The sequence below is a fragment of the Hemitrygon akajei genome, chromosome 10 (genome assembly GCF_048418815.1).
Source record: "Hemitrygon akajei chromosome 10, sHemAka1.3, whole genome shotgun sequence".
Lineage (NCBI taxonomy): Eukaryota > Metazoa > Chordata > Chondrichthyes > Myliobatiformes > Dasyatidae > Hemitrygon > Hemitrygon akajei.
In genome coordinates, this window is record NC_133133.1 from 131,867,508 (window position 1) to 131,880,255 (window position 12,748).

General features: G+C 42.8%; 1 protein-coding gene across 3 annotated transcripts in view; it reads left to right on the forward strand.

The window, feature by feature from the left end:
* Positions 1 to 1,663: 1,663 nt before the first annotated feature.
* Positions 1,664 to 12,748, forward strand: part of svopl (SVOP-like) — a 128,770-nt gene continuing 117,685 nt past the window's right edge. For all 3 annotated transcript variants that reach the window (XM_073058975.1, XM_073058977.1, XM_073058978.1), the window contains exon 1: positions 1,664 to 1,814. The gene's annotated coding sequence lies outside the window, so the exon portion shown is untranslated. The remainder of the gene's footprint in view (positions 1,815 to 12,748) is intronic.

The following is a 12,748-nucleotide window of genomic DNA, read 5'->3' on the forward strand; positions in this document are numbered from 1 at the left end:
TGGAGTACAATGTTGGTAAATGTGAGGTCATCCAGTTTAGAAGGAAAAATGGAAGATCAGATCATTATTCAAAGGGTGAAAGATTGCAGCATGCTTCTGTGTAGAAGGAGTTGGGAGTGCTTGTGCATGAATCACAAAAGGTTGGTTTGCAGGTGCAGCAAAATATCAAGAAGGCAAATGGAATGTTGACCTTCATTGCTGTAGGGATTGAATTTAAGAGCAGGGAGGTTATGCTGCAACTGTACAGGGTACTGGTGAGGCTGCACCTGGAGTACTGTGTGTGGTTCTGGTCTCCTTAATTGAGGAGGGATACACTGGCTTTGGAGGCAGTGCAGAGGAGGTTCACCAGGTTGATTCCAGAGCTGAAGGGGTTAGACTATGAGGAAAAATTGAGTTGCCTGGAACTGTACTCACTGGAATTCAGAAGGATGTGAGGAGATCTTTTAGAAACATATCAAACTATGAAAGGAATAAATAAGATAGAGGCAGGAAAATTGTTTCCACTGGTAGGTGAGACTAGAACTAGAGGACACAGCCTCAAGATTCAGAGGAGTAAATTTAGGATGGAGATGAGGAGGAATTGCTTTTCCCAAAGTGTGGTGGTCTGTAGAATTCTCTACGCAATGAAGCAGTGGAGGCTACCTCAGTAAATATATTTTAGACAAGGTTGGATAGATTTTTGCATAGTAGGGGAATTAAGGGTTATGGGGAAAAGGTAGGTAGGTGGAGATGAGTCCGTGGTCAGATCAGCCATGATCTTATTGAATGGCGGAGCAGGCTCGACAGGCCAGATGGCTGACTCCTGCTCCTATTTCTTATGTTCTTAAACCTTTCAAATGTTGAATGGCCTAGGTAGAGTAAATGTGGAAAGGATGTTTTCCATGGTAGGGGAGTCCCGGACAAGATGGCACGGCCTCAGGATAGAGAGGTGTCCATTTAAAACAGAGATGTGGAGAAATGTCTTTAGCCAGTGGGTAGTGAAGTTGTGGAGTTTATTACCACAGGCAGCTATGGAGGTCAGGTCAGGTGTATTTAAGGTGGAGATTGATAGGTTCTTGATTGGTCATGGCATCAAAGGTTATGGGTAGGCCAGGGAGTGGGGCTGAGGAGGGGAAAAAAAGGATCAGCCACAATTGAGTGGTAGAGCAGACTTGATGGGCCAAATGGCCAAATTCTGCTCCTATGTCTAATGGAAGTTGGAGGGCTTTTAATTATACACCATTTTAGCAATTGTTTTAGAAAGAAACTACTGAGTCCTGGTGAAACACCAGCTCTTTATTCCTCTCCATAGATGCTGCCTGACCTGCTGAGTTCTTACAGCATATTGTGTATTAATTGCTTTCAACAAATTGGATGAATGCAATAGCAAATATTGGATATTTAACCAAAATAAATGAATGAAGATTAATTACTTATAACCAAGTGTTGGGGGTGGTTCTTAATTTCACACTGACTGAGTTCTAGGATTTTCCACACACTCTACCACCTAATTCCCACAACATTAAAGGGGATGGATACCACAATACGTTAACATCGATATCATTTTCAACATGTGAGCCTTCCCTATTCTGCAGATAATTGATTCAGTGACGTTAGTTGTGGTGTGCCAACCCCTTTAAGAAATTAGAGGCGGATATTTAAGTTTCTTGACGGGTGTAACCTGTTTACCGGTTTTATATCTGAAGAGAGAAAAGGATATTTTCCGTACAATGACTCTGTAACTGAAGAATTGGAACTCACTTGCCAGCCAATTTCTCTTTATCTTTTATAATGGAGCAAAACAGAGCGTTCCCCTTTGTTGGGGTGACTGGAAGGTAGGTTTATGAAATGCTTTTACAGAGTAAATGGCACGGTGTTTAACAAACAGGGTCAATTGAAATACAGACTGTTTTTAATCATTGCGAGACTGAAGAAAGTAAATCTAAACAAAAAATATTCACAAATGCTCTCGCTAACAACACGCAAGCTAAGAACCCGTAGGGCAGCATTCGTAAAGGGGCAAAATATTTATTATATTTCAAACGTATATTTCTTTCTACTTCCTCTCTAAAAACATGAAGCAGCAGCAGCTTTGTATTCAATGGTAACACTATAGGGAAGAAAAACAGTCAGGATGAACTCATTGAGAAAGCCGCTGCTGGAACCAAGCTAACGCAGGTGTCCTTGTCAATTGTGGGAGAAGGTACTGTGAGTTTGTGCTGGGCTTACTTTGAAGTCACGCTCTCCATGCTGTGATAATTCCCTTCACTTTGGAACTCTGATTTCCAGATTAAATATCGTTTCACTGCCGACTTCGTCTAGCGTCCACCGACCTCGCTGGGTGGTGGTGTGGTGATAAGCAAACTTAACCACCTGCGAAATTGCTGGGGTCGTCTTTTGTGTCCAGCGCTCCCGATGCGGCCTCCTTTGCGTTGGTGAGACCCGCCGCAAATTGGGGGGACCATTTTTCGTCGAGCACCTCTGCACCATCCGCTACCAGCGGGACTTTCTTGGTGGCCAAACATTTTAATTCCGATTCCTGTTCCCGTTTCTCTTGTGTCAAGATGAGACCACTCTCGGGATGGAGAAGCAACCCCTGATATTGGGTGTGGGTACCCTCCAACCTGATGGCATGAATATCGATTTCTCTTTGGCGAATAAAAATAACCCCTCCCCATTTTACTATTTCTCACCTGGCTATTACTTCCACCACCCCCCCCCCCCCCCACCTTCCCTTTCTCCTCCTCCACTCTTTCCCAACCATCAGATTCTTCCCTCTCCAGTCCTTGACCTTTCCCACCCACCTGGCTTCACCTATCACCTCCCGGCTAGCCTCTTCCCCCTCCCTACCGTTTAATTCAGGCGTCTAGCCCTTTCCCTCAGTGCTGAAGAAGGGTCTCAGATCAGAACGAGGACCGTTTATTCTTTTCCATAGATGCTGCCCGATCTGCTGAGTTCCTCCAGCATTTTGTGTGTGTTGCTTTGGATTTCCAGTATCTGCAGATTTTCTGGTATTTGCAAACAAAGCTGTTACACCAGGCAACAACAGAGTGCAGAATAAATTGTACAAAAGCCTGAAAGCACAGACCACCAGGCAGAAGGACAGCTTCTATCCCACTATTATCAGTCTCTAGAAAAGACCTCTCATAGGCTAAAACTCCTGATCTCACAGTCTACCTCATCATGCCCCTTGCACTTTATTTGCCTATCTCCACAGCTATATTCTGTGACACGAGATTCTGCAGATGTTGGAAATCTTGAGCGTCACACACAAAATGTTGGAGAAAAACAGCAGGTCAGGCCAACATCTATGGCTTGAACCTTGCATAGATAAAGAATAGATCATTCAGTTTTATTCCAACTGAATGATCTATTTCTTATTTATGCAAGGTGCAAGCCATGATTATACCCACTTAACTATAAAACAGTGACAATTTAAAAGAACAGTTATTATCTTGGGCTAAGACCAAAAGAATCTCGGCTGGATTTTATGGGCATTAGAGTACATTCTGCATTCTGTGTTCCATTATACTAGCTCAGTGTAATTATGTATTGCATGATCTTAATGGATAGCACACAAAACAGATGTTTCTCACTTTATCTGAGTATATGTGGCAATAATAAACCAATACCAATTTTGTGAACGGGACATAACTAGACAATTTTCCATGCAGTTGGACAGATGCCAGAGTTGCAACTGTTCTGGAACAGCTTGGATAGAGACACAGCGAATTCTGAAGTGCAGATTTTCATTACTATAGCTGCGATACGTTCTGGCCTCAAAACTGTTTCTGTCTCCATTGCTCTTTTAAGCACTTCCTGGTATCACAAAGACGAAACTGAGCTGGCTGGACACTGGTTTCTGTGATATGATAACCTTGGCAAGAAGCTGAGATGTATCACCCAAATGGCATCTCTGGTTGACCATGTTTGCAGTTGCTTCAGACTTGTCTTTCCCTCTCACCCACCGGGCATGCTCGTCACCGAGGATACAGAAGGTCTTGGATAGCCCTGCTCTCATTAAATGTTGAATTATTCACCATCATTCATGAATCGGTGTGGTAGGACTGCCGAACCTCAAGTAGATCTATTAATTATGAAATCAATTTACAATGTCTTCTGCATGCTTGTTCTGTGATTAGGTCACAAACAATCCTGAATTACAGCATTACTAGGGCTGGGAATACACCATATTGCTTGTAGCTCAGCCTGTGGCTATCCTTGGGGGTTCCTCGTAGAACCATTACACCCGGATTAGTCCCAGGTTTTTCATTCTCCCAACATTCTCCTCAAAATCCCCAAGATTCTGCTTTTAAACTTAAGGGGACATCAGCTGTAAAGATTGACTAAAATTTGTCTGCAAGGGTGAGGAAGAGGTAAATGGATAAAGCTTACAAAAGATTAATTCAGCTTTCTTTTTCAATAAAAGAACTGGCCAGTTCACCTCCACCACCACCCTCCTCCATCTGGCAGAACTGGATCTCGCCCTTAACAATTTTTCCTTTGGCTCTTCCCACTTTCTCTAGACCTGAGGCCTACCTTTCAGTTTGCTGCTTAGAACAGTCCATGTTCCAAGCCTTCCCTGGTAATGCTCCACAACTTTTCATCCACTTCATAGACGACTGCATTGGTGCTGCTTAGTGCACACATGCTGATCTCATCAATTTCATCAACCTTGCCTTCAACTTCCACCTTGTCCTTAAATTCACCTGGTTCATTTCTGACACGTCCTTCCCCTTTCTCGATTGCTGTGTCTTTATCTCTGGAGAAAAGCTGTCGACCGACATCTTTTGTAAAGGTACTGATTCCTAAAGTTATCTTGACTAAGCCACTTATGATCCTGTCGCCTGTAAAAATGCTGTTCCCAGTCCCTTCGTCTCCACTGCATCTGTTTCCATGATGAGGCTTTTCTTTCCAGGACGTCAGAGATGTCCTCCTCCTTTAAAGAATGAGGGTTCCTTTTCTCCACTGTTGATGCTGTTCTCACCTGCATCTCCTTCATTTCCCTGACATCTGCGCTCACCCCACCTTCTTGCTGCCTTAACAATATTCCTTTTGTCTTTGCCGGCCACTCCATGAGCCTTTGCATCCAATGCATCTTCCTCCGCAGCTTCCGCCATCGCCAAATTGATCATACCACCAAATGTATCTTGACCTTCTCTCGTCTCTCCACTTACCTCAGAGATTGCTCCCTCCATGATCCCCTTGTCCATTTCTCCTACCCCACTAATCTCCTTCCCAGCGCTTATCCTTGCAAGCGGCCAAAGTGCTACACCTGCCCATTTACCTCCTCCTTCACCTCCATCCAGAAAAAAAATCCTTCCCCCTCCCCTCTTCTATTTCCCACTCTGGCCTCTTACCTCTTCTCACCTGCCTATCATCTCCCCTTGAGTACCCCCCTGCTTCCCTGTCCCTGTCCTGTTTATTATTTATTGTAAATGCCTGCACTTTTTAGTGCACTTTATGCGGTCCTGTGTAGATCTGTAGTCTAGTGTAGCTTTCTCTGTGTTGTTTTTTTTATTACGTAGTTCAGTCTAGTTTTTGTACTGTGTCATGTAACACCATGGTCCTGAAAAACATTCTCATTTTTACTATGCACTGTACCAGCAGTTATGGTCGAAATGACAATAAAAGTGACTTGACTTGACTATGGTTCACTCTCCTCTCCTATTAGGTTCCTTCCTCTTCAGCCAGTTACCTTTCCTACCCAGCTGGCTTTACCTATATCCTTCTTGCTATCGTCCTTCTACCCTCCCCCCCCCCCCCCCCACCATTCTATTCTTGTGTCTTCTCCCTTCCTTTCCAGCCCTGAAGAAGAGTCTCGGCCCGAAATGCCAACTGTTCATTCATTTCCATAGATGCTGCCTGACCTGTGTGCATTGCTGTATTTCAGTGGGATTATTCAAACCATGTTATAAACTTGCGTAAATGAAGATGTAGTCATTTAACTGTGGGGATGTTCAACCAAGATCTCAGCTTTCTTGATTAGTTGTTTTTTGGTGAATATTAAAGGTCCAGTAAAATGATTCAAATATTATTTGCTATTGGGGATCAACCTGTGTACAATAAAGGTTGCCTGTTCAATTATGTTCACTGATTGTTTTGGAGGTGCAGTTGTGATGTTCTGTGAAACATAATAAGGTATATTGAAAATCTGTCCTCCTTTCCTGATTGGAAAATGTCCAAGACGATTCAATTTGTTAGAAAGCCTCCATTCAGACAACACTTCTCTCTCAGTGAGTGGGATGCATTGGCAGCCACTGTGCTGGGAGTGAGCCCATGAGCATGATGCAGCAAAGTTCTCTGGTTTGTGCTTCAGGCTATTCCCAGTATGGAGAAATTAAGTGGAAATACCAGCTTGTCCATCAAGCCAGCCTTTATAATATGAAAACATCATGCATTTAAAACATAGAACATTAAGTCACAGTACCAGCCCTTCAGCCCCAATATTGTGTCTACTCTTTAATCTGCTCTAATGTTAATCTAACCCTTCCCTCCTACATAACCCTCCATTTTTCTATCATTCATATGCCAATCTAAGAGTTTCTTAAATGTCCTGAATGTATCTGCTTCTTCCACAATCCCTGGCAGGGCATTCTATGCAGCCACCACTCTGTGAAAAGAACTTAGCAATGATGCTGGAGAGGTAGTTTTGGGGGGCAAAACAATAGTGGAGGAGCTTAATAAGCACGTCAATCTTCACTGTGGAAGACACCAGCAGTATGCCAGAAGTACGAAAGTGTCGAGGGCAGATGTGAGTGTTGTTACTATTATTAGGGAGAAGGTGCTTGGGAAGCTGAAATGTCTGAAGGTAGATAAGTCACCTGGTCCAGATGGACTACACCCCAGGGTTCTGAAAGAGGTAGCTGAAGAGATTATGGAGGTATTAGAAGTGACCTTTCAAGAATCGCTAGATTCTGAAATGGTTCTGGAGGACTGGAAAATTACAAATATCACTCCGCTCTTTAAGAATGATGGTTGGCAAAAGACTGGAAATTATAGGCCAATTACCCTGACATCAATAGCTGGTAAGATTTGGAGTCCATTATTAAGGATGAGGTATTGAGATAGTTAGAAACACATGATAAAATAGGCTAAAGTCAGCATAGGTAAAATCTTGCTTGACAAACCTGCTGGAATTCATTGAGGAAATAACAGGCAGGATAGATAAAGGAAAGTCAGTGGATGGTATTTACTTGGATTCCAAAGGTCTTTGAGAAAGTTCCTCACATGAGGCTGCTTAACAAAATAATATCCCACAGTATTACAGGAAAGATACTGGCATGGATGGTAGATTGTCTGACTGGCATGAGGCAAAGAGTGGGAATAAAGGTGACCTGTTTTGGTTGGCTCCTGGTGACTAGTCACGTTATTTCATTCTCCTTTACACTTGTGTAGTGGAAATGGCTGCAAAAATCAATAATATGTTCTATATTATACTTCACATTAGAAGCCTAGAAACAGAGGGTACAACCTCAGAATACAATGTCCCATTAGAACAGAGATGAAGAGGAAATTCTTGAGCCAGAGTGTGGTAAATCTGTGGAATTCATTGCCACAGACAGATGTAGAGTCCAAGTCATTTGGTATATTTAAAGCAAAGGTTGATAGGTCCTTGAGTAGTAAGGGCATCAAAAGTTCCAGGGAAAATATAGAGGAATGGGGTTGAGAGGGATAATAAATCAGCTACGATGAAATGGTACAGCAGACTCCATGAGCTGAATGGTCTAATCATGCTCCTATGTGTTATGGTTTATTACCACACCCAGAAGCTAAATTTTGCCCTTTCACTTTGGTTATTTCTGCCTGGGGGAAAAAATCTCTGGTTATCCACTGGATCTATGCCTCTTATCATCTTGTACACCTTATCATGTCACCTCTCAGCCTCCATCGATCTGAAGAGAAAAGCCCTAGCTTACTCAATCTACCCTCATATAACATGCTCTCTAGTCCAGGCAGCATCTTGGTTAATCTCCTCTGCACCCCCTCTGAAGCTTCCACACCCTTTCTAAAACCTGGAGCATGGTGTGTAGTTCTGGTTTCCAGGCTGCAGGAAGAATGTGATTAAACTAGATGGGGTGGAGACAAAATTCACAGGAATGTTGCCTGGACTGGAGGTCTTGAGTTATAAGGAGAGATTGGATGGGCTGGGATTGCTCTTCTAAGAGCGGATGAGTCTGAGAAGTGACCATACGAAAGTTTGTACAACAATGAAGTGTATCGTGTGGACAGTCTTTTTGTAAGGATGACTGAGTCTAAAACTAGAGGACGACCACGGCGGAAGGGAAAAGATTGAAAGGGAATCTGAAGAACAAGGTTTTTCACACAGAGGGTGGTATGTGTATGGAATGATCTGCCAGAAAAGGAGGTAGAAATGGGCAGAATTACAATGTTTAAAACATTTGTTACAGGGATAGGAAAGGGTTATAGGGATGTAGACCAAATGCATGTAAATGGGACAGGGCTAAATGGGAATCTTGTTGGGCAGTAGGGCCAGTTTCCATGCTGTATAATTCCATGAATCTGTGGTCTCATCATGTGAACATGTCACATGTGAATATTGCATGAAGTATGATATAGAATATATTGTTTGATTTTCCACTACACAAGTGTAAAGGAGAATGAAATAATTGTTAATCCAGGTCCAATGCAGCACCAAAAAAAGATAAAGAATATAATCATAAAGAAAAACATAATAAATATAAGTCCATAGGATAGCTTATATACTGTGCGTTGATTTTGTGCATAAAGTGACGCTAGGCACAGAAGTGTCTGTACGTAAGGTGACACTGACAGGAAGTGATGAAGTAGTGGTGGGGGGTGGGTTAATGGGTGATGGTGTTGATCGGCCTTACTGCTTGGGGAAAGTAACTGTCTTTGAGTCTGGTAGGCCTGGCATGGACGCTGCATAGCCTCATCCCTGCTGGGAGTGGGACTAACAGTCCATGAACAGTATGTGTGCATCTCCTTTATCTATCTCACATCATGATGTTACTGGCCCTTTTCCAGTACCTCTCTGCATATATATGACCTTCCAATAGAAGGTTCCATTGCAAGAGGAAACACTCGTGTTCAATGCTCCAGTGCCCTGTAGCCAGTATCTGAGTATAGTTACTGTACTCAGGGCTGAGTATTTATATTTGTTCCTATTTGTATGTTTTTATAAATTAGAGAGATGCTGAATTTGCAAAATTCTGATTTAATCTGTGATTTTTTTTGTTACATGGCCGAATAAATTCTCTGTGAATGGGTAAATATGAACTGATGAGTCCCAAGCACATCTCAGAGCCTAAAACAATAAATGGAAAGATAGAGCAGAGAATTTCCTTTCCTTTGGAGCAAAGGAGGATGAGGGGTGACTTGATAGAGGGGTACAATATGGTAAGAGCCATAGATAGAGTCATAGCTAGCCAGGGACTTTCTTTCCCAGGACGGAAATGACTAATAAAAGGAGGCATAATTTTATGATGATTGGAGGAAATTATTGGGGAGATGTCAAAACTTCTTTACATAGGGAGTGTGGGTACATGGAATGCCCTGCCAGGGGAGGTGGTAGAGGCTTACATTAGGACCACCAGGTTCAAGAACAGTTACTACCCCTCAATCATCAAGCTCTTGAAAAAAGGATAATTACACTCAGCTATTGAGATGTTTCCACAAGCAATTGTCTTGCATTAAGGACTCTGTCTTGTTAATTCATGCCATCATTATTTATTACTATTTATTTGTAGTTGCATTTCAACAGTTTGTCTTCTACGCATCTGCTCTTTCATTGATCCTATTTACAGTTAATATACTATAGATTTGGTGAACGTGCCCGCAGGAATAAGAATCTCAGATTGTATGTGATGACACATATGTACTCTGATAATTTAACTTTGAACTTTGACATTTAAGGCATGTGTATGATAGAAAATTGGTGTGTTATGTAGGAAGGAAGGGCTAGATTGATCTTAGACGAGGTTAAGAGACCATCACAACATTGTGGGCTGAACCGCCTGTGCTGTAGTGTTCTGTGTTCTTTTATCTAAAAACAATGCACCCAGATATGTAAAAATAAGTAATTTATTCTGCCTTTTTCTATTGAGTCGCAGCAAACCTGTTCCTGGTTCTAAATAAAGCACATTCATTGAAGAGAAAGACTATACAAAGGAAAGATTGTTTTGAAGGAAAGCACGGCAGAGCATGAGGGGAAAATAAGTCTAAACAAAAGAAAAGAAGTATTGATATCTGTCCAATCACTTTATACATTCTTATTAATTGAAAAATTACAACTATAGATATGCTTACCTATTTTAAAGGAACTAAACTAGGAAGTTGACAAAACCTGTTTAACTATTTGGAGATGATAATATCAAACACATTCCTGTGTGCAGAACAAATTAAGTATGTTAGAATACCTGAAACTAGTATCCTTAGTTTGGACTTAGGTCAATATAATTTAAGAACTGGGGCTAATATTTGGTCCTGATCAATCAATGCCACTGTTGTCCTGTTGACAGTGAAGTGCGAGGCTGAAGAGATGGGGTGACAAGCTCACTCGCCACTGTCTGTACAAAGTATGTACATTCTCCCAGTGAGTGCATGCATTTCCTTCTGCATTTGAAAGATGTACAGGGCAGTAGGTTAATTGGTCACATGGGTGAAAATGAGGCAGAAGGGTCTGTTAGCCTACTCTAACTCTCTAGAGAAAGTTGGGGAAATTGACTCGGTTAGAAAAATCCTTCAAAGTTATCAGCAGAGATGTGATGACTTTTTATCAAGAAGGTGACAAATTTAAGTAGAAGTAGGCTATGTAAGGTGAAAAGAGGAATTGAATTGACTTTATTACTTCCTTCATATACATGAGGAGTAAAAATTATTACATTATGTCTCTGTCTAAATATGCAATGTGCAACTTATAGTAATTTATAATAAATAGTATGTACAACAGGATAGTCAATATAACATAGAAATACAGTTGTGTCAGCATGAATTAATCAGTCTGATGGCCTGGTGGAAGAAGCTGTTCCGGAGCCTGTTGGTCCTGGCTTTTATGCTACGGTACCATTTCCTGGAAAGTAGCAGCTGGAACAGTTTGTGGTTGGGGTAACTTCGGTCCCCAATGATCCTTCAGGCCCTTTTGACACACCTGTTTTTGTAAATGTCCTGAATAGTGGGAAGTTCACATCTACAGATGCATTGCGATTGAGGGAAATACAGATCCCATATCTGGCAGTGATGCAGCCAGTCAGGATGGTCTCAATTATGCCCCTATAAACAGTTCTTAGGATTTGGGGACCCATACCAAACTTTTTCAAACATCTGAGATGAAAGAGGTGCTGCTGTCCCTTTTTCACCACACAGCCAGTATGTACAGATAGTGTGAGATCCTCGGTGATATTTATGCTGAGGAACTTAAAGCTGTTCATCCTCTCAACCCCAGATCCATTGATGCCAATAGGGGCTAGCCTGTCTCCCTTCCCCCGTAGTCCACAACCAGCTCCTTTGTTTTTGCGACATTGTGGGAGAGGTTGTTTTCTTGATACCACTGTGTCAGGGTGATGGCTTCTCTGTAGACTGCCTCATTATTATTTGAGATTAGGCCAATCAGTGTAGTGTCGTCAGCAAATTAGCAGATTGTGGGTGGTGACACAGTCATGAGTATACAGAGAGTAAAGAAAGGGGCTTAGTACACAGCCCTGAGGGGCACCTGTGTGAGGGACAGAGGGGCAGAGATGAGGGACTCCACTCTTGCCACCTGCCGGCGATCTGATAAGGAGACAAGACTCGCAGTTGCGGTATCTGTATTTACATAAACTGAGAAATGGTGTGTGGATACTTTAGCAGTGGCATCCCACTGTTAACTGATGAGTTCACTGGTGAAGTGCAGACTTTTTTATATGTCGAGGGAGTTCTATATATACAATCACCACCCGCCCCACACGAATGCTGACGAAGCACTGCATGAGCTCTACAGCGCCATCAGTGACTTTCAAACTAAACACCCCGATGGTATCTTCATTGGCGCTGGTGATTTTAACCATGAGAACCTAAAGACAGCCCTACCTAAATTCCATCATTTTATTGGTTTTGCTACCAGAGCTGAAAATACACTTGACCTAGTTTATGCTAACATACCAGGTGCGTGTAAAACAGGTCCCTGGGCCCACATTGGTCTCTAAAATCACTTATCTGTTTTGCTAATTCCAGCATACATGGTGGCATCCGTTGGTCTCGAGAGACCATGGACCTGGGCAGGGTTGTATGGGAGACCGGCAGTTGCCCAAGCTGCAGGCCTTCCCCTCTCCACGCCACCGATGTTCTCCAAGGGAAGGGCACTAGGACCCAAGCAGCTTGGCACCGGTGTCGTCGCAGAGCAATGTGTTGTTAAGTGCCTTGCTCAAGGACACAAACACACTGCCTCAGCTGAGGCTCGAACCAGTGACCTTCAGGTTACTAGTCTGATGCCTTGCCCACCAGGCATACAAATCACTGATCAAACAGGCCAAACCAGTTCTGAAGGTGGTGAAAACCTGGTCTCCGGGTGGAGGGCAATCTCTGCACTGCAGGACTGCTTTGAAGATATGAACTGGAGAATGTTCAGGGAGGCTGCTACCTATGGCAACCACATAAGCATCAAAGAATACGTGGATTCTGTGACCACAGCTACACAGAGAAGTGTACTGAGGATGGTACCATCACGGAACACATCCAGGTGAGGGCAAATCAGAAGCCATGGCTTACTACAGAGGTTCGAGCGCAGCTAAGGGATCGTAATGCTGCCTTT